Source organism: Callospermophilus lateralis, chromosome 13 (genome assembly GCF_048772815.1).
Source record: "Callospermophilus lateralis isolate mCalLat2 chromosome 13, mCalLat2.hap1, whole genome shotgun sequence".
NCBI classification, from domain to species: Eukaryota; Metazoa; Chordata; class Mammalia; order Rodentia; family Sciuridae; genus Callospermophilus; species Callospermophilus lateralis.
In genome coordinates this window covers 60309974-60335176 of record NC_135317.1, presented here as the reverse complement: position 1 = coordinate 60335176, position 25203 = coordinate 60309974, and the positions used below count along the sequence as shown (strand labels likewise).

At 37.2% G+C, this 25203-nt stretch overlaps 1 pseudogene; it reads left to right on the top strand.

The window, feature by feature from the left end:
• The first annotated feature begins 20402 nt into the window (after positions 1 to 20402).
• On the top strand, positions 20403 to 21746 carry LOC143411996 (zinc finger protein 639 pseudogene; annotated as a pseudogene).
• Positions 21747 to 25203: the final 3457 nt, after the last annotated feature.

Below are 25203 nucleotides of genomic sequence, written 5' to 3'. Positions count from 1 at the left end.
GGAAACAGCTTCATCACCTTTAGTGTCATAGAAAATTTTTTCTATTAAAATCCCCACCTAGTAGGAGACTAATCACCAAAATTTGAGAATAAGGACTATAAAAAATACAATATCAATAAGAGTCTGGTAAATATGCTATGCTTAATCTTTTAAAGAGAATACTAGGTAGCTGTAAAATGAGAAAGTACTTTTTATTTTAGTAAGGAAAAAATCTCCAAGGCTTTCTATTCAAACATTGAACAAACATCTGAAAGTAGCAGATTTTACAGATATTTGTGCTAAAAAGAGGGAAATAGTATACTGCTATCTAGTTGGATGTATATGCATAAAGAACTCTGGAGAAAATACTCAAGAGTGTATTTTAATAAACATAAGTTGATAACAATGGTTATATTTGGGGCTGGGCAATATAACAAGGGGGATATGTTAACCTTTGGTAATGAGGAAAACATTCTATGCTTTGTGGTGGTGGTGATATGGGCATATTGCAGTTGTCCCATTTAAAGAATGAGGGGTTGGGACAGAACTCAGTGGAGGAACACATACTTAGCATGAGTGAGGCTCAGATTCAATCTCCAGCACCAATAAATAAACATTAAAGAATGCACCTTAAAAATGGGTATGTTTCAATATTAATTTAAAAAGATGATAACAAAATCATCAATTCTTTTACTTCCACTCCTCTTTCCATTGCTCTCTCTGACATTCACAGTGCTAAGACTCAGAGATAGCTAATGTGCACTACTATACATTACACACTTATGTATACAATTTCACGAGGAAATATTTGATCATGTGGATATTCTATACCAGAACTTGTTTATCCTCTCACCTGCTAACAGATAGGAGTGTTATTTCTAGATCATTATCAGTTGAATCTGCCACGTATAGTTATGTACTAGACTTGAACGCATTCAGTTCTCTAGGGAGAGTAGCTGAAATGGAATGGATGAGTCACATGTAGTGTATGTTGGCTTATCACTAGATAACTTTGGCGGGGGGGGTGGTTGGGAGAAGAACCCAGGCTCTTGTGTAATTCCAGGCAAGCAGTCTACCACTGATCTACATTCCTATACTTTTTTCCTATTTTTGAACTACAGAAATAATTAACTATTCAAAAATTAAACTAACTGCTGTGGACTGAATGTTTGTGTCCCCTCAAAATTCATATGTTGTAGCATGCAGCGGCCCACACCTGTAATCCCAGTGACTGGGAAGGGTGAGGCAGGAGGACCATAAGTTCAAAGCCGGCCTCAATAACTCAGTGAGACCCTGCCTCTAAATAAAAAAACATAAAAAAGGGCTGGGGATGTGGCTCCATGGTTAAGCGCCCCTGGGTTTGATCACTGGTTCAAAAAAAAAAAAAATCACAGTTGAGGTCTAATTCCCCAGATGGGATATTAGGAAATGGGACTTTTGGAGGGTGATAGAGATTAGTACTCTTACAAAAGAGACTTCAGAAAACTCCCTCACCCTTTCTGCTGAGTGAGGTTATAGTCAGAAGATGGCAAGAGGCAACCTTCACCAAACCCCAATTCTGTTCTTGCCTTGATCTGGAATTTCTCAGCCTCCAGAACAGAGGAAATGAATTTCTGTTGTGAATAAGCCACCCAGTCTATAGTGATATGTTAGAGCAAGCCAAATAGACTAAGACATTAATAAAAAGAAAAATATATATATTATCTTTTTTGTTTGTTTAATTTTGAGGCAGAATCTTGCTAAATTGCCCAATCTGTCCTCAAATTTGAGATCCTCCTGCCTCCACCTCCTGGATTACTGGGATTACTGGCATGTATCACTGTGCTTGGCATAAATTTCATTCTTTTGAAAATAATATGAATTTACTATAACTGAATCTTGATACCTTGATTGAGGTATGGAGAAAAGAGACTTTAAAAGAACTGATGGTTATCTTATCATCTTTATTACTGTTATGGAGGAATACATTAATCAAATACAATGTGGCCATTTTTAGTATATAGTTCTTTAAATTTGACAAATGTAATATACCCACATCACCACAATCAGGAAACATGGTTTTTTTTCCACCCAAAAGTTTTACTTTGACCCTATCTCCAGACCCTATCCCTAGACTCACTCCAGCCTCAGACAAACACTGATCTGCTTTTTATCACTATAGATTAGATTTGTCTTTCTACATTTTCATATATGAAAGAAGTCAGGCCAGGGCTGGTGGCACATCCCTGTAATCCCAGCAGGTCAGTGGGCTGAGACAGAAGGATCATGAGTTCAAAGCCAGCCTCAGCAATTCCAAGGTCTCAACTCAGTGAGACCCTGTCTCTAAATAAAATATAAAATAGGATTGGGGATGTCTCTGTGGTTGAGTATCCACAAGTTCAACCCCCAGTACAAAGAAGAGGAAGAAGAGAAAGAGGAAGAAGAAGAAGAAGAAGAAGAAGAAGAAGAAGAAGAAGAAGAAGGAGAAGGAGAAGGAGAAGGAGAAGGAGAAGGAGAAGGAGAAGGAGAAGGAGAAGGAGAAGGAGAAGAAGAAGAAGGAGACATCAGACAGCCTTGTATTTTTTTGAGTAGGGCTTCTCCCATTTAATGTATAATTTTTGGTTCAAGCATGTGGATGCATCTCATCACTAGTAGTTTTCTATCCTATGGATACACTGGATCAGAATTTGTTTATCCCGTCACCTACTTATAGACACGTATGTTGTTTCTACCTTTGAGTATATATAAATAAATCTGCCATGAACAGTCATAAATAATATTTTCATGAACATGTTTTTACTTCTCTAGAAAAAGTACCTTGAAGAAGAATGGCTGAGTCAGTCATGTGGCAAGTGTATGTAAAGCTCCATAAGAAACACCAAACTTTTTTCCAAAATAATTAGAACATTTTACCTCCTGTCACGCATGTATGAGCATTCCAGTTGTTCCATGTGGTCATCAACATTTCATATAGTTGGCCTTTTTAAAATAAACTTTATATATGTATATGTATATAGATATATTGATATATTCAGTTGCAGGTGGACACAATACCTTTACTTTATTTTTATGTGGTGCTGAGGATTGAACCTAGTATTTCACATGTGGTAGGCATGCATTCTATCACTGAGCCACAACCCCAGTCCCTGGTCAACCTTTTTCTAATAAGGCAATTTATTAACTCAGCAAAATTTGTTCTAGTGCTAACTGCCAGCCCCCTCTTAGTTGCTTACCACCAAAAGGCTCACTGTTTTGTATGCACCCCTTCAGCTTGAAATACCCACATCCTGTCCTCTATAGAGTGAGTTCTTTGGGGTGAGTTTTGAAGCTCTCTTCCTCTGGCCTGCCTCTCTGTCTCAGCACAATCCTAGTCTACCAGTGGAAAAATAAAGGGAAGAGCAGTGGCTTGCGTCCCTCTTAAGGACAGCCTGGCTTTATAAGCAGGGTGCTAGGTTGAGCTGGCTGCCTCTTGTCTTCTTGGCATACCCATTCCATGGGCAATTGGGGCAAAGGTGACTGATTTGGTCAGCTATGATCAGGAAGCAGAGAGCGATTTCTCACTAGGCACAAATATATGCCTAAAGCCATGTCCCCAATGCCCCACGTCCATCAGCCACACCCCACCTGCCTTCAGTTACCACTTAATTAATCCCATCAGGTGATCGATTCACAGATTGGGTTCAGGCTGTCTTAAGCCAGTCATTTCTTCTTGGAACTCCTTGCATTATCTCATATATGAGATTTTGGGGGACACCTCACATCCAAATCGTAGCAGTGATGATGTCTGAGGACTCAGCCTGCCACAATCAGTGTAGAGCCTCCACTTATGAATGAGTCAAGGATGGGAAGGTGAATGAGGCCCTTTACTACGTGGCTTCACTCCCCTGGATTCTAGCCTCTGTGACACAGAGCAAGTAGACAGGGATGAGAAACGCTGGCAACCTATCCTTCCAGGGAGACACTGTGGTCATTGACAGGGAGGTGGGGGGATAAGGAGCTTTATCTTTTAGGTCACACGTTCCTGGAGTGGAGCATCTGTCATGCTAAGCTGGAGTTGAGGGGAGAAAGAGTAGTGTCATGCTGCAAGTGCCATAGACACTTTTACTGTATTCACTTAGGACAATTGTTAGAGACTTTAAGTAGTTGTTATAGTAGTTTTGTAAAAATTTTCACCAGTTATGATGGATCCACAGAGCTACTTACCCCTTCATTCTAGAAGTATTGCTGAAATATTACTGGTTTGTGCCTTTGATTTACATACCCTTGATCAGTAATAATGGTGGGTATTTTTTTTTACATCATCCTGGGCCATTTGCACCAGTCTGTGCCTGTTTGCCTTCAGACCCCATGCCTCAATATTTTCCTGTCTGCACTGCAGAGGGTCCTGGTCCTCTGTAGGTTCTATTTCCCATTCTCCAATGCCTGATGGATTCTGGATGAGTATGGATAATGGGAGACACTAAAGAAAAGAAGGGATGGAGACGCCAGTGATTTCTCCCTTCCTTTATCTACCTTAGGCTTCACCTGCTTTTGCTCCAGTTCTGGCTGTGTCTGACCACCATGACTCCTGCCTTCACTGGGTAGTGCAGCATATTCTCCTACCTGAGGATGGATCAGGAATGGACTGTGCACTCTGGCAATTGTCCTCCCTGTCCCCATTTGCTTCTCAACAATCCTGCCCCTTGTGTATTCAGTGCCTTGCAATAAGTTCCTTCTGTTACAAATACCTGGCACAGTGTCTGTTTTTTTTGGTCAGACCTTGACTGAGACAGCATTAATGCCTCCCTTTTTGTTAAATCTTTCTTTATTTTGCTTATTTTCCCCATATTCTTCTGCCCCTATTTTCTTCTTGGTTTTTTAAGAGTCCTTCACATTTTATCTACTACTTCTTCCTTGATTGTATTAGAAATATCTTCTCTCAGTTTTTGATTTATCTTTTCATTCTTGTTTATGGTGTCATATTTAACAGTTCTTAAATTCAAAGAAGTAGTTTACTTTTAAAATACATTTTATCTTTTGCTTGTTTTTAGTGCTGGAGATTGAACTCAGGGCCTTGTGCATGCTAAGCCCATGCTGTACCACTGAGCTACATCCCCAACCAAAAATATGTATTCATGATGTTTTGCACCTGAAGGCATCCCTCCTAAACCTTTCTAAGTAATATAGTCTCCTAAATCCAAAAGTTTCTTGTTTTACATTTAAATTATAAAGTAAGTTGAACTATCTTTATTGTTCAGTATGAAGTGGGTTCAATTTAATTTGAAAATTTTTCCTTTTCTTCACTGAACTTATAGTTCCCATACTTACAGGATTTATTTCTGGACATTCTATTTATTTTTATAGACCTTTTATCCATGTAACTATCATGATTAAAAGGTTGAAGTTAATAAAGAATGTTTTCTTTTACTTTTAGGAATTAAAATCTGACCAAGCTTCCCATAAGCTTATACCTGTCAATACCATTTTTAGCTCTCAAGTGAATAATTACTGAAATGATCATAAAAGTGAATTGCCTACATGAAAATTTTTAAAAATGCAAAGGGAAATATCTATCTAGAAAAGCATATGCATTCCAAAAGTATGATTACTCTCATCTGAAATTTCCTAATGTCATCCAGGTCTATTCAGATTTATCGAAGCTTTTAATAGTAGACTGGCTAGAGTGTTCCAGAATAACTGGTATGATTACAAATCATTTGGCAAGACCAACAAGAAGATATGAAGGCTGGATAATACATTAAGAACTTTTGAAACTCCAAGGTATTTTATTTATACTTCTCTTAGTTTACTTTTCTGTTCTTAGTAGATGTTAAGAAATTTTAAAAGTACAAACTAAAAAATCATGCTTATACAATCAATAAAGATATATCCAACCTAGAAAATACTATAAATCAAATGGACCTAACAGACATCTATAGAATATTTTGCCCCAAAACAGCTGAATTCACCTTCTTCTCAGCAGCTCAAGGAACCTTTTTCAAAACTATATTCTATGTACAATATAAGTCTTAGGAAATACAAAAGAATTGATATAATCCCATGCATTCTATCAGACCATAATGGAATCAAACTGAAATTAACAGTAAAAAAATAATAGAAACCACATAAATATAGGAGATTCAACAATATTTTTAAATGAAGAATGGATCAAAGAAGAAATGAGACAAGAAATTTTTAGAAACAAATGATACAAAATATCAAAATCTCTGGGACAGTATGAAACCAGAACTAAGAGGAAAATTCATTGCATTGAGTGCTTACATCAAAGAGAGAGAGAGAGAGAGTGAGAGAGAGAGTGAGAGAGAGATCCCAAATAAATAATACTTCACCGCAAAGCCTTAGAAAAAGAAGAACAAGATAACACCAAAGTCAGCAGAAGACAAAAAAGAATAAGAATCAGTGCTGAAATTAATGAAATTGAGAACTTAAAAAAATAAGATCAACACGACAAAGAGTTGGTTCTTTGGAACAATAAATAAGATTGATAAACCCTTAGCCAAATTAATCAAGAGAAATAGAAGACCCAAGTCAACAAGATTAGAAATGAAAAAGGAGATATTATCACAGACAATTCTAGAATTCAGAAGATCCTTAGAAACTATTTTGAAATCTTATACTCCAATAAACTGCAAATTCTAGAAGACAATATAGTTCAGTTAGTAAAGTGCTTGCTTTGCATGCACAAGGCCCTGTGTTCCATCCCCACCACCATACACACACACAAAAAAAAAAAAACTTGAAAAAAAATTCTAGAAGACACTGATAGATTTATAGATATGATAACTTGCTCAAACTGAACCAGGAAGATATAGAGGACTTAAACAGACCAATATCAAGTAATGAAATTGAAACAGCAATTAAAAGCCTACCAACAAAGAAAAGCCCAGGATCAGATTGATTGTCAGCAGAGTTCTACCAGATCTTTAAATACGAACTAATCCCAATCTTTCTCAAATTATTACATGAAATGGAAAGGGAATGAACACCCTGCACAAAAGTCAAATTGAAATTTATCAAAGACTTAGAAATTAGATCAGAAACCTTGTAACTGCTAGAAGAAAACTTAGGGTCAACACTCCATCATATTGGTTCAAGTATGCACTTCCTCAGCAAGACCCAGAAACCTCAAGAAATAAACCAAGGGAGATCCAACATGGCGGCGGGCGCGGAGAGATCAAATCTCTGACCTCTTCAGCTGCGCGGGCATAGGGTGTCATAAACCATCTAAATGCTTTTTGCTCAGGATCACTAGGCAATGCTGAGCTGACGTGGATCTGGGGCGAACAGTCTGGGCCCCTCAGAAGACACACCAGGCCCGGATCGGCTGAATTCAAGCTCCTGTTCACCTGTGTCTCGCAGACAAACTGCTGTGACTCAGCACTAAACGATCCCGATGAAACAACTGGTTGGCCCTTCTGAACCTTCAGAGGTTAATACCAACCGAGCCTTCATAGGCAGTGGCCACAGGATTGAGACGGGGCTTGGGAGAGCCAGTCAGGACCCACCTGTTGCATTGGTCACCCGGCAAAGGGAACGAACTGTCACCATTTGCATGGGATACCACCATGGCAGAGAACTGACGTCACCAGAATGTGGCAGAGGAGATAACTTCATTGAAACCAGCGGCGACAGCATCAAATAAATTTATAGGAGTAAACAGTAACTCAGCAGTCAAACAGAAAAAGAAGTAACATGAGCAGCATGAAAAAGCAAGGAAGAAAAGGAGTATAAACAATGCAGGACAACCTAAATATTCAGGAGGACCTAGAGGCATCAGAAAAATGACCAAATAAAGAACTCAAGGAATACCTTAGACAGATGGAATGGAATATTAAAGAGGATATGAGACAGCAAATTCAAACAGTGAAAGAACACATTGAAAATGAATTACATAAACAGATAAAAGAAGCAAATAAGCATCTTTATCAGGAGATAGAGATTATAAAAAAATCAAACAATAATTCTAGAAATGAAGGAAACTATAAACCAAAATAAAAACTCAAATGAGAGTATCACTAACAGAGTGGAGCAAGTAGAAGCCAGAACGTCAGATAATGAAGACAAAATATATCATCTTGAAAAGAGTCTAGCCAACTCAGAAAGGCTGGTAAAATATCACGAGAAAAACATCCAAGAGATATGGGATAACATAAAAAAACCAAACTTAAGAGTCATTGGGATAGAGGAAGGTATAGAGGTTCAAACCAAGAGAAAGAGCAACCTGCTGAATGAAACAATTATAGAAAAACTTTCCAGAAATTAAAAAGGAAACGGATATATAAATTGTCGATGCATACAGGACACTGAGCATACAAAATCACGGTAGACCAACGCCAAGACACATTGTTATGAAGATATCCAATATGCAGATCAAAGCGAAAATATTAAAAGCTACAAGAGAAAGGAGGCAGATTACATTCAGGGGTAAACCAATAAGGTTAACAACGTATTTTTCATCACAGACGCTGAAAGCGAGAAGATCCTGGAACAACGTATTTCAAACACTGAAAGACAATGGATGCCAACCAAGAATTTTGTATCCAGCAAAATTAAGCTTCAGGTACGACAACGAAATAAAAATCTCTCATGATAAACAAAAGTTAAAAGAATTTGCAGCCAGAAAACCAGCACTGCAAAGCATCTTGAGCAAAACACTACATGAGGAAGTACCTCAGTAAAGACAGAGGGCAGGGGGAAAGCTAATCATGGAGAAACAAACTAAATTAAAAATAAAAAAGATAAATAATCAAACATGGCTGGAAGTACAAACCATATATCAATAGTAACTCTAAACGTTAATGGCTTAAACTCTCCAATAAAGCGACATAGGCTGGTAACATGGATTAAAAAAAACAAATCCAACAATATGCTGCCTCCAGGAGACACATCTGAATGGAAAAGACATACACAGGCTGAAGGTGAAAGGTTGGGAAAAAATATACCACGCACACGGTCCTCGTAAGCAAGCAGGGGTGGCCATCCTCATATCAAATAAAATCGACTTCAAGACTAAGTTAATCAAAAGGGATAAGGAAGGACATTATATACTGTTAAAAGGAACCATTCACCAACAAGACATAACAATTATCAATATTTATATATCAAATAAGGGTGCTGCGATGTTCATAAAACAAACTCTCCTCAAGTTCAAGAATCAAATAGACCACAACACAATAATTATGGGTGACTTCAACACACCTCTCTCACCATTGGACAGATCCTCCAAACAAAAGTTGAATAAAGAAACTATACAACTCAATATCACAATCAATAACCTAGACTTAACTGACATATATAGAATATATCAACCATCATCAAGTGGATATACTTTTTTCTCAGTAGCACATGGATCCTTATCAAAAATAGACCATATATTATGCCATAGGGCAACCCTCAGTAAATATAAAGGGGTGGAGATAATACCATGCATTTTATCTGATCATAATGGAATGAAACTGGAAATCAATGATAAAAGAAGGAAGGAAAAATCCTACATCACTTGGAAAATGAACAATATGTTACTGAATAATCAATGAGTTACAGAAGACATAAAGGAGGAAATCAAAAAATACTTAGAGATAAATGAAAATACAGACACAACATATCGGAATCTATGGGACACAATGAAAGCAGTTTTAAGAGGGAAATTCATCACCTCAAGGTCATTCCTCAAAAAAAGGAAAAATCAACAAATAAATGAGCTCACACTTCATCTCAAAGCCCTAGAAAAGGAAGAGCAAAACAACAGCAAATGTTGCAGAAGGCAAGAAATAATTAAAATCAGAGCAGAAATCAACGAAATTGAAACAAAAGAAACTATTGAAAAAATTAACAAAACTAAAAGTTGGTTCTTCGAAAAAATAAATAAGATCGACAGACCCTTAGCCATGCTAATGAAGAGAAGAAGAGAGAGAACTCAAATTACTAACATACGGGATGAAAAAGGCAATATCACAACAGATGCTACAGAAATACAGAAGACAATTAGAAATTATTTTGAAAACCTATATTCCAATAAAATAGAAGATAGTGAAGACATCGATAAATTTCTTAAGTCATATGATTTGCCCAGACTGAGTCAAGAGGATACACACAATTTGAACAGACCAATATCAATGGATGAAATAGAAGAAGCAATCAAAAGATTACCAACCAAGAAAAGCCCAGGACCGGATCGGTATACAGCGGAGTTTTACAAAACCTTCAAAGAGGAATTAATACCAATGCTTTTGAAGTTATTTCAGAAAATAGAAAAAGAGGGAGCTCTTCCAAATTCATTCTATGAGGCCAACATCACCCTGATTCCGAAACCAGACAAAGACACCTCAAAGAAAGAAAACTACAGACCAATATCTCTAATGAACCTAGATGCAAAAATCCTCAATAAAATTCTGGCGAATCGGATACAAAAACACATCAAAAAAATTGTTCACCATGATCAAGTAGGATTCATCCCTGGGATGCAAGGATGGTTCAATATATGGAAATCAATAAATGTTATTCACCACATCAATAGACTCAAAGATAAGAACCATATGATCATCTCAATAGATGCAGAAAAAGCATTCAACAAAGTACAGCATCCCTTTATGTTCAAAACATTAGAAAAACCAGGGATAACAGGAACTTACCTCAACAATTTAAAAGCTATCTATGCTAAGCCTCAGGCTAGCATCATTCTGAATGGAGAAAAATTGAAGGCATTCCCTCTAAAATCTGGAACAAGACAGGGATGCCCTCTATCACCACTTGTATTCAATATAGTTCTCGAAACACTGGCCAGAGCAATTAGACAGACGAAAGAAATTAAAGGCATAAAAATAGGAAAAGAAGAACTTAAATTACCACTATTTGCGGATGACATGATTCTATACCTAGAAGACCCAAAAGGGTCTACAAAAAAACTACTAGAACTAATAAATGAATTCAGCAAAGTGGCAGGATATAAAATCAACACGCATAAATCAAAGGCATTTCTGTATATCAGTGACAAAACTTCTGAAATGGAAATGAAGAAAAACACGCCATTCACAATATCCTCAAAAAAAAATAAGACTTGGGAATCAACCTAACAAAAGAGGTGAAAGATTTATACAATGAAAACTACAGAACCCTAAAGAGAGAAATAGAAGAAGATCTTAGAAGATGAAAAAATATACCCTGTTCATGGATAGGCAGAACTAACATCATCAAAATGGCAATATTACCAAAAGTTCTCTATAGGTTTAATGCAATGCCAATCAAAATCCCAATGGCATTTCTTGTAGAAATAGATAAAGCAATCATGAAATTCATATGGAAATATAAAAGACCCAGAATAGCAAAAGCAACTCTAAGCAGGAAGTGTGAATCAGGCGACATAGCAATACCAGATTTCAAACTATACTACAGAGCAATAGTAACAAAAACAGCATGGTACTGGTACCAAAACAGGCAGGTGGACCAATGGTACAGAATAGAGGACACAGAGACTAATCCACAAAGTTACAACTATCTTATATTTGATAAAGGGGCTAAAAGCATGCAATGGAGGAAGGATAGCATCTTCAACAAATGGTGTTGGGAAAACTGGAAATCCATATGCAACAAAATGAAACTGAATCCCTTTCTCTCGCCATGCACAAATGTTAACTCAAAATGGATCAAAGAGCTTGATATCAAATCAGAGACTCTGCGCCTGATAGAAGAAAAAGTTGGCTCTGATCTACATATTGTGGGGCCGGGCTCCAAATTCCTTAATAGGACACCCATAGCACAAGAGTTAATAACTAGAATCGACAAATGGGACTTACTCAAACTAAAAAGTTTTTTCTCAGCAAGAGAAACAATAAGAGAGGTAAATAGGGAGCCTACATCATGGGAACAAATTTTTACTCCTCACACTTCAGATAGAGCCCTAATATCCAGAGTATACAAAGAACTCAAAAAATTAAACAATAAGAAAACAAATAACCCAATCAACAAATGGGCCAAAGACCTGAACAGACACTTCTCAGAGGAGGACATACAGTCAATCAACAAGTACATGAAAAAAACCTCACCATCTCTAGCAGTCAGAGAAATGCAAATCAAAACCACTCTAAGATACCATCTCACTCCAGTAAGATTGGCTGCCATTTTGAAGTCAAACAACAAAAAGTGCTGGTGAGGATGTGGGGAAAAGGGTACTCTTATACATTGCTGGTAGGACTGCAAATTGTGTGGCCAATTTGGAAAGCTGTATGGAGATTCCTAGGAAAGCTGGGAATGGAACCACCATTTGACCCAGCTATTGCCCTTCTCGGACTATTCCCTGAAGACCCTAAAAGAGCGTACTACAGGGTTACTGCCATATCGATGTTCATAGCAGCACAATTCACAATAGCTAGACTGTGGAACCAACCCAGATGCCCTTCAATAGATGAGTGGATAAAAAAAATGTGGCATTTATACACAATGGAGTATTACTCTGCACTAAAAAATGACAAAACCATGGACTTTGCAGGGAAATGGATGGCATTAGAGCAGATTATGCTAAGTGAAGCTAGCCAATCCCTAAAAACCAAATCCCAAATGTCTTCTTTGATATAATGAGAGCAACTAAGCAGGGAAGAAGAGCAGGAGGAAAAGATTAACATTAAACAGAGACATGAGGTGGGAAGGAAAGGGAGAGAAAAGGGAAATTGCATGGAAATGGGAGGAGACCTTCATTGTTATACAAAACTACATATAAGAGGTTGTGAGGGGAATGGGGAAAAAAACAAGGAGAGAAATGAATTACAGTAGATGGGGTAGAGAGAGAAGATGGGAGGGGAGGGGAGGGGAGGGGGGATAGTAGAGGATAGGAAAGGTAGCAGAATACAACAGTTACTAATATGGCATCATGTAAAAATGTGGATGTGTAACCGATGTGATTCTGCAATCTGTATTTGGGGTAAAAATGGGAGTTCATAACCCACTTGAATCTAATGTATGAAATATGATATGTCAAGAGCTTTGTAATGTTTTGAACAACCAATAAAAAAAGATGGAAAAAAAGAAATAAACCAAGAATCAATAAGTGGAATGCCGTCAATTAAAAAGCTTCTTCTGCACAATAAAGGAAATTATTAAGATCATGAAGAAAGAACCTACAGAATGAGAAAATCTTTGTCAGCTACTGTTACAGGAGATTAATATCTAGATTATATAAAGAACTCAAGGACTGGGGATATAGCTCAGTTAGTAGAGTATTTGCCTTGCATGCGCTAGGCCCTGGGTTCAATCCCCAGCACACACACACTCAAAAAAAAAAAAAAAAAACTTCAATACCAAAAAACCAAATAGTCCACTCAATAAATGGGCAAAAGTACTAAAGATAAACTTATCAAAAGAAGAAACACAAATGGCCAAGAAATAAGTGAAAAATGTTCAGCATCTGTAGCAATTAGGGAAATGAAAAATTAAAACTACACTAAGATTTCATCTCACTTCAGTCAGGGAAGTAATTATCAATAACATAAATAATAATAAATGATGGTGAGTATGTCGGGTGGAGGTACACTAATGCATTGTTGGAGGGTCTGCAAATTAGTACAATCACTCTGGAAAGCAGTGTAGAGATTCCTCAAAACACTAGGAATGGAATCACCATATGACCCAGCTATCGCACTCCTCAGTATTTATCTAAAAGATATAGAATCAGCATACTATAGCAACACAGCCATCTCAATGTTTATAGCAGCACAATTCACAATAGCCAAATTATGGAATCAACCCAGATGCTCATGGATGGATAAATGGATTAAGAAAATGTAGTATCTATGTGTCTATTTACACACAATGGAGTTTTACTCAGTCATAAAGAAGAATGAAATAGTTGCCTTTGTCAGTAAATGAATGGAAAAGGAGAAAATCATGGTAAGTAAAATAAGCCAGGCTCAGAAAAATCAAGGGTCAAATGTTTTTCTCATAAATGGAAGCTAGAGCAAAATAAAGGAAAGAAGGTGGGAAGGGGGGACCAGATATCATAGATACAAGAAATATCAGTGGAGTAGAAGAAAGCGAATGATAGTGAGGGAAAGGGGAAGAAATATGGAATAAATTTAACAAAATCATGTTATATTCATATATAAAGTTACCAAAGGGAATTTCATTTTTATATGTAGAAAAAAGAAAATTTAAGAAAGAAGAGGAGGGTCAATAGCGGGAGGGAGGAGGAGAGGAAAGGTGGGGGATTAGGGCTTAAAATCAAATTCCTTGCTTGTATAATTTATCAAAATAAACCCAATTACTATATATAATTATAAAGCTTCAAAAGTTTTTTTTAATTTTTTTCTGATTCTTGTTAAATTGGCAAGGAAGACTTTATTTAGAGGAGCTGAGGATGTGGCTCAGTGATGGAATGCTTGCCTGACACATGTGAGGCACTGGGTTGGATCCTCAGCACTACATTAAAAAAATAAATAAATAAATAAAAGATAAAGGTATTGTGTCCATCTACAGCTAAAAAAAAAAAATAGTGCAGAGAGATTAGACTTGACTCCAGATACAAGAAGAAAAAATGAGCATTTACATATTTATTTTGGTACTGGGGATTGAATTCAGGGGCACTTAACAACTGAGCCACATCCTCAGCAATTTTTATATTTTATTTTGAGAGAGGGTCTCAGTAAATCACTTAGGGTATCTCTAAATTGGTGACGCTGGCTTCAAACTTGGGATCCTCCTGCCTCAGCCACCCAAGACACCGGGATTATAGGTGTACACCTTTAATAAAAAAAATTTGAGAAAAATTTGAAAAGCATGCTTAAATGTAATTTAAATAGGCATCAATCCACATTACAATTTTGTAGCTCAAGATCTTCGCCTTTTGTCAGAATGCCAAAATTCACATTTTAAAAAAATCTACATTTTTTTCAAAGTCTGCATGTATTATATTATGTATATATACTATATTATATTATATATCCCTTCATACACCTCCTGCTGTTTTGCATTTAAGAGTAAATTTTGAAAATCAATTTGTATTAATATATATAACTTCTGCATTTATAGTAGTGGCTTAGCATCACTTTGCATGGTTAATTGCACATACCATAATTTAGTTGTTTTAGTTTAGATATACTCCCTGGTATTTATCTCTAAGAAAATCTTTAAAGGCACTATAGTCACAGTGCTATTATCACACTTAAGAAATTTACAATATAATTAATATATTAATTAAATGATCTCATTTCAATTTTTTTTAATATTTATTTTTTAGTTTTAAGTGGACACAATATCTTTATTTTATTTTTATGTGGTGCTAAGAATCAAACCCAGTGCCTCACACATGCTAGGCAAACACGCTACCACTTGAGCCACATCCCCAGCCCCCTCATTTCAATTTCTTTAAAAAATTTTTGAATCAGAATATTAATGAGGTCAACACATTGCATATGTCTGATTTTTTTTAAGGGAAGTCTTACAGATTTCCTTTCTATTTTTTTTTCCTCCTTGCATTTTATTTATTAAGGAACCTACACCTGTTATGGTGGTACATGCCTGTAATCCCAGATACTCCACAGGCTGAGGCAAGAGGATCACAAGTTGGAGGCCAGCCTGGTAATGTAGCAAGACCCTTTCTAAAATAAACAAATAAAATAATAATAATAATAATAATAATAATAATAATAATAATAAAGTCTGGGATGTAGCTCAATGGTAGAGCACTTTAGTACTTTCCTAGCATGTGTGAGGCCCTGGACTCCATCCCCAGTGCTGCAAAACCAAAACCTAGGACTTTGTCGCATAGTTTCTCATTGATATGTTTTGCTGAATGCATCCGGGTGGTGTACTTTCACATGTTCCTCTATCCTTATTTTCTGTAGGTTAGCAGTTTGATCCAGGGATTTGACCAATTTATATTGTGATATGGTGTGTGTGTATGTGTGTGTGTGTGTGTGTGTGTGTGTGTTCTTTCATTAGGAGGCAATCATGTCTGGTTATATTTCTATTTGCACTCTTTCTTTCTTTTTTTGAACAGAAATGGTAATTGATTTTGAAACAAAATGTTCCCTCTTTCAAGAAGAGGTTGGGGTTATTATATAACTTGTTACACATACATGCAAAGCTGAACAATCTTATTGTAAATGAAATGGTTACATTAGAGTCATAAATTCCACATTATTTTCCCCTCCCACAAGAATGTTTTTTCTTTTTTTTTTTAATTGGTGTTTAATTGTCATCCATTCCACATTTTCCACGCATGTGTCAGTTTCAAAAGGCAGTTTAAATGGTATAATAGAAAATGCACTATTAAAAATTAAAACTTGGGCTGGGGATATAGCATGTACAAGGCCCTGGGTTCAATCCCCAGCACCACAAAAAATAAAAATAATAAAACTTTGATGGACCCAGCAGTGCACACCTGTAATCCCAGCCTCTTGCCTGAGGCTCAGGCAAGAGGATCTGAGTTCAAAGTCAGCCTCAGCAAAAGCGAGGCACTAAGCAACTCAGTGAGACCCTATCTCTGAATAAAATACAAAATAGGACTGGGGATGTGGCTCAGTGATTGAGTGCCCCTGAGTTCAATCCCCCGTACAAAAAATAAATAAAATTAAAATAAAACTTGGCCAGAGGGAGTGGCATATGCCCAGGGGGCCACGTGTCACGAGATGATTTCCAGTGGGTCTACATCGATGAGCCCCACACTGACTGGAGCCAGCAGATCCTGGGTGATGACCAACTGGCTCCCCTTTTTAGGCAAGATCGCCAGGGATTCCTGGAACCCATTACCTGTGGGTTCCCGGTACATCCCACCGCTGCTCGGTTTCCCGCTCTTAGAAACGTGCGGAGGGACCCAGCTGAGACTGGTTTCACACGGGTCCCCTGCCTCCAGCTGGAAGATCCTGTTCCCTCGGGTGGGCGCAGTAGCTACTGCCTCCTCCCGAAAGGCGAAGCCTAGCTGCCAGCGTGTGGGGCTCAGGACCTGATCCTGGGGTGAGGATGGGGGAATCCCGGGATCCCCTAGAACCCCGCTTACATGGTCCAATGCAGCAGGCATTCCTGCTGAGGAACCCAAACCCGACAGTGTGACTAGGAGTTTGAAGGACAGAAAGGGTCCTAGGCAAAAGGGATAAATTCATACACACTTTTCATCTATCCTTATTTTGTGGATGAAAAAACTGAACTGTGGAAGACTTGCCAAATAGGCAAGATATGCAATTTAGCTGATCTCCCAACTACTAATTTAGGCCTTTTAGACCAACTTTCTAGATTACTTGGGGGTTCTAGGTAACAGAGATTTCTTTCATCACAGGCAGCCTGCTTTTGATGATATGTGAAGCATTGGGTTGAGTACTTTGCAAACATTACCCAATAAATCCTCCCTCCTGGTAATTTGAATAGGTCAGCATTCTAAAAGATGAGATAAGAACAAACAAATTAATGCTAAAAGAAGGATTCTAATCTGGGGTAGATTTCCTCCAAATAATATGCTTTTAATTTCGTTATTTCTTTAACAATTGAAGAAACTATTGGGTGGAACACTGGGTACGAGGAATTCTCCCTCATAAACCCTATTTCCATAGTTTTTCTTTTCAACATCCCTTTGCTGGGTAAGAAGAAAAAACAACCTCTACATTTTGCAGGAGTAAAGTTAGAAAATTTGTGTTTTCACAAATAAGCGTTAGTAGATCCCATTGAAACAGATTTTAACAATTGGATCACTAAATTGGGTAGGTTAACCTTTACAGTTGCTTTTTAAAGGCAGCGGTTAATCAGTATTGGGTTCTTAAATTCTTCTCTTTCTTAATTAAAACATATATTTTTGCAAATCACACATACTTAATTTGAAAATGCATATATTACATTTTATCTATATTTTATGTACATGTTGTATAGGAACTATCTGAAGTCCATCCTTGTAAAAGTTGACTCTCATATAGAGATTTAGCCATCTATTCAAATAGTCAGGAAATAAAGAAGCAAGAGGGTGCTAATTTTTGCTTATCTCAACACTGAACCTTTTTATTCCCCACAAACTTATTTTCATTGAACAATTTCAGTTAGAAAGTTAAAAGGAATACTATTTCTCAATGAAGATATAACATTTTCCAAGTAGGTGTAAGTAATACTCAGCATTTCATTTCAGGGGTGTAAGATAAGAATCTGAAGATTTATTTATGTTGTGTTTAAATGATGAGACATTTTTGAAATTTCTGTCCTGTTTTTTAGGGGCATGGATAGAGAAGCTTGATAGAACATAGATGTGCTGTTTAGCTGTCAACATCTGTGTACTTTAACTTTACATTTAGAGTTCATGTTATAAGTCATTTATGGCCCCACCTGCAGTCTGGCTCCCAGTTGTTCATGAACAAAGCAGATAGAGAGGAACTTCAACAGGCTCAGTCAAGGTTCCCTCCTGGTTATACATTACAAGTGAAGGAGCTGGGAGTAAAACTCATGGCTCCAGCAGCTGCTCTGCCCTTGGGCACCCACTGGCGTGGAAGTGGTAGAGAGGAACAACACAGTTCCTGCTGCTGCCCCTCCAACTTATTTCCCGCCATTCCATACCTGCATCTCGTCCAGCCCTGCATTGCTCTCAGGGCTGGTTGTGAGTGCCAAAGAGGGGGTGCTCTGGTTCCTACCACTGCCTCTTCATGCGCATTTGGGCTCAAACTTCAAAGTGATTGAAGGAAAAGTACTTCAGGCCCCTTATTACTGCTAGGGCTGTCAGTGCCACAGTCCCTTGCTCCTGGTAGGCTAACATCAACAGTGCAGGAGGAAGCCCCTGTTGCCTGATAGGAGCCATGACTCCTATGCAGGAATAACCACACAGTGAGCAGCCCACATCCATGCTGTTACACCACACTTATCTGAATTTGCAGAGTATACCCACTGTTATGTGGCCACCAGAGACAGTGGGTTTCTTTGATGCTGCCACCGTATTTACTGTACCCAAAGTCATTAATCACAAGAAAAGAAATCATAGACTGACTCCACTAGGGTGCCCAGCTGGAAATAAAGCCAATATTGCATAATAAGAAATGACAGCTCAATGCATGTCTTCAGGAGAAAGTCCAAGAAGACCACCCTACAAAATTGGGGATACCTGAAACACCAGATGCAAAAATCTTGACATAGGAACATAAAAAATATGAAAAAAATAAGGTAATGTGATGCATTCAAAATAACATAGTAGTCTAGCAACAGATTTTAAGGAGATCAATAAGAATGAAATGCCTAGTAAAGAATTTAAAAGAATGGAGGGCTGGGGGTATGGCTCAGTGGTATAGCGCTCGTCTAGCATGTGTGAGGCACTGGGTTCAATCCTCAACACCACATTAAAAATAACTAAACAAAGTGAAGGTATTGTGTCCATCTGCAACTAAAAAATAAATCTTAAAAAAAAAAAAAAGAATTGGTGGCTGGGATTATGGCTCAGTGGGAGAGCGCTTGCCTAGCATGTGTAAGGTACTGGGTTCGATCCTCAGTACCATATATATAAATAAATAAGTAATAAATAATAAAGGTACATTTACAACTAAAATATATTTTTTAAAAAAGAATTTAAAAGATGGAGCTGGCACACATGGTGGCACACACCTGTAATTGTAGCTACTTAGGAGGCTGAGACATAGAGGATTGCAAGTTCAAGGCCAGATTATGCAATTTAGTGAGACCTTGTTCAAAATAAAAAGAGCTGGGGGTGTAGCTCAGTGGTAGACCACCACTGGGTTCCCACAAAAAGAAAAAAAAAAGGATATGAAAAAGCTCAATGAGAGTCAAGAGAATACAGATAAGCAATTAAATGAAATTGGAAAGAAAATTCAGGATATGAGTCTCTCAACAAAGAGAGATTCTAAAAAAAAAAAAATCAAACACAAATCTTGGAAATGAAAAGCTCAGTAAGTCAAATTTAAAAATACAGTTGAAAGCCTCAACAACAGATGAGATCAAATGAAAGACTATCTGAACTTGAAGGCAGGTCTTTTGAAATGTCCCAGTCAGACAGACAAAAGAAAAGGAAAAAAAAAAAGAAGAGGGGCCTCTGAAGTGAGCAGTGCAGGCAGTGACTGTCTTCCCTTCCTTCTAATTGCTGGCTGAGTAAGAACTGAAACAAGATGTAACTTGCTGGTGGCAGTGCCATGAGGACATTCCCACATACAGTTCAACGCCCAGGAATCAGATGCCATATTTGCATCTCTGGTTTTGCCATTTCTTAGTTGACTTGACTTTCACTGAATGTTTCTTCATCAGTAAAATTGAGGTGTGGTTTTGTTTCGTTTTGTTTTTTGCTCTCTGTGGAAACTTTGTAATTCATTTTTCCTCACTGCAATATTAAGAATTATACCAAATTGAAAAGGTATGAATGAGTATACTAAAAAAGGAAAAGGAAGGCCTTACACCCTTCTCATTCTTCAGATTCCTCTGGAATAAGCAGAACTGCAGATGGGTTCAATGGATTTTATCTGATCATTGTTACAGTGTCTGCTCTATGTATGAGACTAAAGTATTTTGACAACAAAGATGATTATTCTGATACCGAGACATCAAATGACTTGCCAAAAATTGAAGATGGAATCAAGGCCAGAAACAGAAATCAGAACTATCTGGTTCCCAGTCCTATACTTAGAATGATAGACCACACTGCCTTTTCTACAGAAAAATCTGCTTATATAGAAATTTGTGATGAAGAATGTGACTCACCCAAATCAATTAACCAGCAAACTCAAGAGGAGAGTCCTATACAAGTTCACAACACTGAAGATGTCCCCATTCCTGTAGAAGTACATGCGATTTCTGAAAATTATGACATAGAGACAGAAAACAATTCCTCAGAGAGCCTCCAAGACTAAAGGGATGAAGAACCACCAGCTAAACTTTGTAAAATTCTTGACAAGAGCCAAGCTCTGAATGTGACTGCCCAGCAGAAATGGCCTTTACTGAGAGCTAATAAGTGTGGTCTCTATAAATGTGAACTTTGTGAATTCAATAGTAAATATTTTTCTGATTTAAAGCAGCATTTGATACTGAAGCATAAACATACTGATTCAAATGTGTGTCAAATATGCAAGGAAAGCTTTCTCTACCAACATGCTTCTGATCAAACATGCCAAACTACAAGAGGATCCCTACATTTGTAAATACTGAAATTATAGGACAGTAATTTTTGAGAACCTCTACCAACACACTGCAGACACTCACTTTAGTGATCACCTGTATTGGTGTGAGCAGTGTGACATGCAGTTCTCCTCAAACAGTGAACTCTACCTGCATTTCAGTGAGCGCTCTACCACTGAGCCATTCGAACATAGCTGTGACGAACAGTACTTGTGTCAGTTCCATGAACATGAAACAAATGATCCAGAAGACTTACATAGCCATGTGGTAAATGAGCATGCATGTAAATTAATAGAACGAAACGATAAGTTCTCCAGAACAATGGAGAACATGGACAATATAGCCTCTTAAGCAAAATTACCTTTGGCAAATGTAACAACTTCTTTGCACGTCAAGTATGTGGTTTTCAGAGTAGATTTCATACAAATGTTAACAGACATTTTGCTATTGAACATACTAAAACATTTGCTCATGTTTGTGATGACTATGGAAAAGGCTTTTCAAGTATGCTTGAATATTGCAAGCATTTAAATTCACATCTATCCGAAGGGATTTATTTATGTCAATATTACAAATATTCAACAGGACAGATAAAAAAATCTTAAAATTCATCTAGATTTCAAGCATTCTGCTCACTTACCTCATAAATGTAGTGACTGCTTGATGAAGTTTGGAAATGAAAAGAATTAATATGTCACCTTCCAGTCTATGTAACAACTTGATTTTGATTTTTATAATGTTTTTGTAAAATAATAAATTCAACTTTTTTTGAGATGTTAAAAAAAAAGAAAGGATTAAGAGAACATTCAAGACCTCTGAGACACCATTAAATGAACAAAAATTTTGGAATACCAAGAGGTGAGGAGAAAAAATTAAGAGCACAGAAAAAATCTATTCAATGAAATAAAAGAATGGATTACCTAGTCAATGAAAACTGTCCCAACCTTGGGAAAGATACGGATATCCGAATTCAGGAAGCTTATAGAACTCCAAGTAGACATGACCAGAAAAGATCTCCATCGTGGTGTACTATCTTCCAATTGTCAAAAGTACAAGAGAAAGAAAGCATTTTCAAATCTGTAAGAGAATGTACCCAGTCACATTTAAGGGGATCCCCATTAGACTAAAAGAAGATTTCTCGGGCTGGGGATGTGGCTCAAGCGGTAGTGCGCCCGCCTGACATGCGTGCGGCCCGGGTTCGATCCTCAGCACCACATACAAATAAAGATGTTGTGTCCGCTGAAAACTAAAAAATAAATAAATTAAAATTAAAAAAAAAGAAGATTTCTCTGCAGAAAACCTTGAAGGTCAGGAAGAAATAGAATGATATATTCCAAGTCCTGAAAGAAAATAACTAAAAACCAAGATTACTATACCTAGCAAGGCTTTCAGATATGAGGAAGAAATAAAGACTTCCCAAGACAAGCAAAATCCAAGGGAATTCATGGCTGCCAGATCAACTTTACAAAAGATGTTTAAGGGAGTCTTACATCCAGAAGTGAAAGATAACTATCATCATGAAAGCATATAAAAATCATAAATCCCTCTAGAATAGTAGATACTGGAAAAAAAACTAGAAAAAAATCAAACATCACAATAGTAAACCATTAAATCACAAAGAAGAACAAGAGAGTAAAAGAACAAAAAATGTTCAAAACAATCAGAAGAAAATGACAGGATTAAGTCCCTATTATTGAATAACATTAAAGGTAAATAGACTAAATTATCCAGTTAAAAGATGTAGATTAAGGGCTGGAGTTGTGGCTCAGTGGTAGAGCACTTGCCTTGTATGCGTGAGGCACTGAGTTCGATTCCCAGCATCACATTTAAATAGTGAAATAAAATAAAGGTCCATCAACAACTAAAAAAATTTTTTAAAAAGATGTAGATTGGTTGAAAGGATTACAAACAAACAAAACAAAACATTCTACCTATAACAAACTAGTATTACTAATAAATATTCAAACTGAAAGTGAGTGGATGGAAAATAATATCTAAGCAAATAAAAACCTAAAACAGAAAGCTGTAGTTATATCTGACAAAAGAGACTTGGGGGGTTGCAGGGGAACAGTTACTGGAGATTAAACCCAGGAGCATTTAATCACTGAGCCACATTCACAACCCTTTTTATATTTTATTTTGAGACAGGGTCTCACTACGTTGCTCAGGGCATTGCTAATTTGCTAAAGCTGGCTTTGAACTCACAATCCTCCTGCCTTGACCTCCCCAGATGCTGGGATTACAGATGTACACCACTGCACCTGGTTGCAAAAGAGACTTTTAAGATAAAAACTAAGAGATGAAGAATGGTGCCATGTAATGATAAAGGGATCAATTCAACAAGAAGATATAATGATTATAATTTATATGTCAGAGCACCCAATTTTATAAAACAAACACTATTAGCTCCAAAGGGAGAGAAAGGCTCCAATACAATAAAAGTGATGGGCTTCAAAACCCCACTTTCATCAATGGACAGATTATCCAGACAAAAATTCAACAAAGAAACATTAGTGTTAGCCATATATGGTGGCACATGCCTGTAATCCCAGCTGCGCAGGAGGCTGAGGCAGGAGGATTGCAAGTTCAAGACCAGCTTCAGCAATTTAGCAAGACCCTGCCTCAATATATAAAATAAAAAGGGGTAGGGATATAGCTCATTGGTTAAGCATGCCCCTGGGTTCAAGTCCCAATATACCAAAAAAAAATTAAAGAAAGAAACACCAGAGTTAAACTATATTATAGATTGAATGGACTTTACATTTACAGAACATTCCCACAATTGCAGATTATACATTGTCTTCATTAACACATGGTACATTCTTTAGAATATACCATGTATTAGGCCACAAAACAAGTCTTTAAAAAATTCAAAAAAATTCGATATCATATCTTATATCTTTTCTGATCACAATGGAATAAAACTAGAACTCGGCAACAAAAGAAATTTTGGAAACATAACAAAAACCAGAGACTGAACAACACACTTTTAAACACATGAGATGTTATCAAAAAAAGTCAGAAGGGGAAATTAATTTCTTGAATGAAATGAAAACATAATATGCCAAACTTGTGATACAGCAAAAGCAATACTAAGAAGAAATCGGATAGCAATAAGAGCCTACATTTTTAAAAAATTGATTTCAAATAACCTAATAATGCACCTTAAGAACTTAGAAAAACAAGAACAACTCAAATCCAAAACTAGTAGAAGGAAAGAAATAACAAAAATGAGAGCAAAAATAAACAAAATAGAGCCTAACAGAATAGAATACTAAAGATCAATGAAAGGTTGAGGGATATAACTTAGTATGGCTATGCAAGCCTCAGGTTAGAATCCTTGTACTCTCAAAAAAAAATCACTGGAACAAAAGTTGATATACTGAAAGGTGACAAAATGTTAGCTAAACTAACCAACAAACAGACAAGACCCAAATAAATAAAATCAGAAATGAAACAGGAGACATTGTAGCTGATACCACAGAAATGCACAGGATCATTAAGGATTACTATGAAAAACTATATACTAACAAACTGGAAACCTAGAATGCCGCAGTCTGGATGGGCACAATTCAGGAGCCACTTGTCAAAAGAAACTAACTTTATTTTTAGAACTACACACGCCAAACAAAACAGCTCCTCAGGAAAAAACCCTCAGAGCCCAACTGCCACCACCGGCTTCCCACAAGCCACACACTCCAACCCAGCCTCTTCCTCCCACAATCCTCCTGCTCTTGAGGTTGATGGCTGGGTCTCATGGGCGGAGCCAAAAAAGTCCCCCAATGAGCAGCTCCGTGGTCTGAAAGGGCAGGGAAACAGCCCAATGAGCATCACCGCAGAGGAGCCAATCAGCTAGATGTTGCTGGGGCCGCTGTGAGCCAATCATCAGCCGGCAGTCTGGAAGTTTGCTGGCAGCTGGAAGTTTGCTGGGGCCCCTTCGGTTGTGGCTGTCAACACTAGAAGAAATTGATAAATTTCTGGACACATGTGATCTAGCAAATTGAATAAAGATATAAAAGACCTGGATAGACCAATTACAAGTAATGAGATTGAATCAGTAACATAAAATCTCCCAACAGAGAAAAACCTCAGTATCAGATGACTTCATTGCTGAATTTTACTAAACTTCTAAAAAAGAACTAATGCCAATTTTTAAAAACTATTTCAAAGAATTGAAAA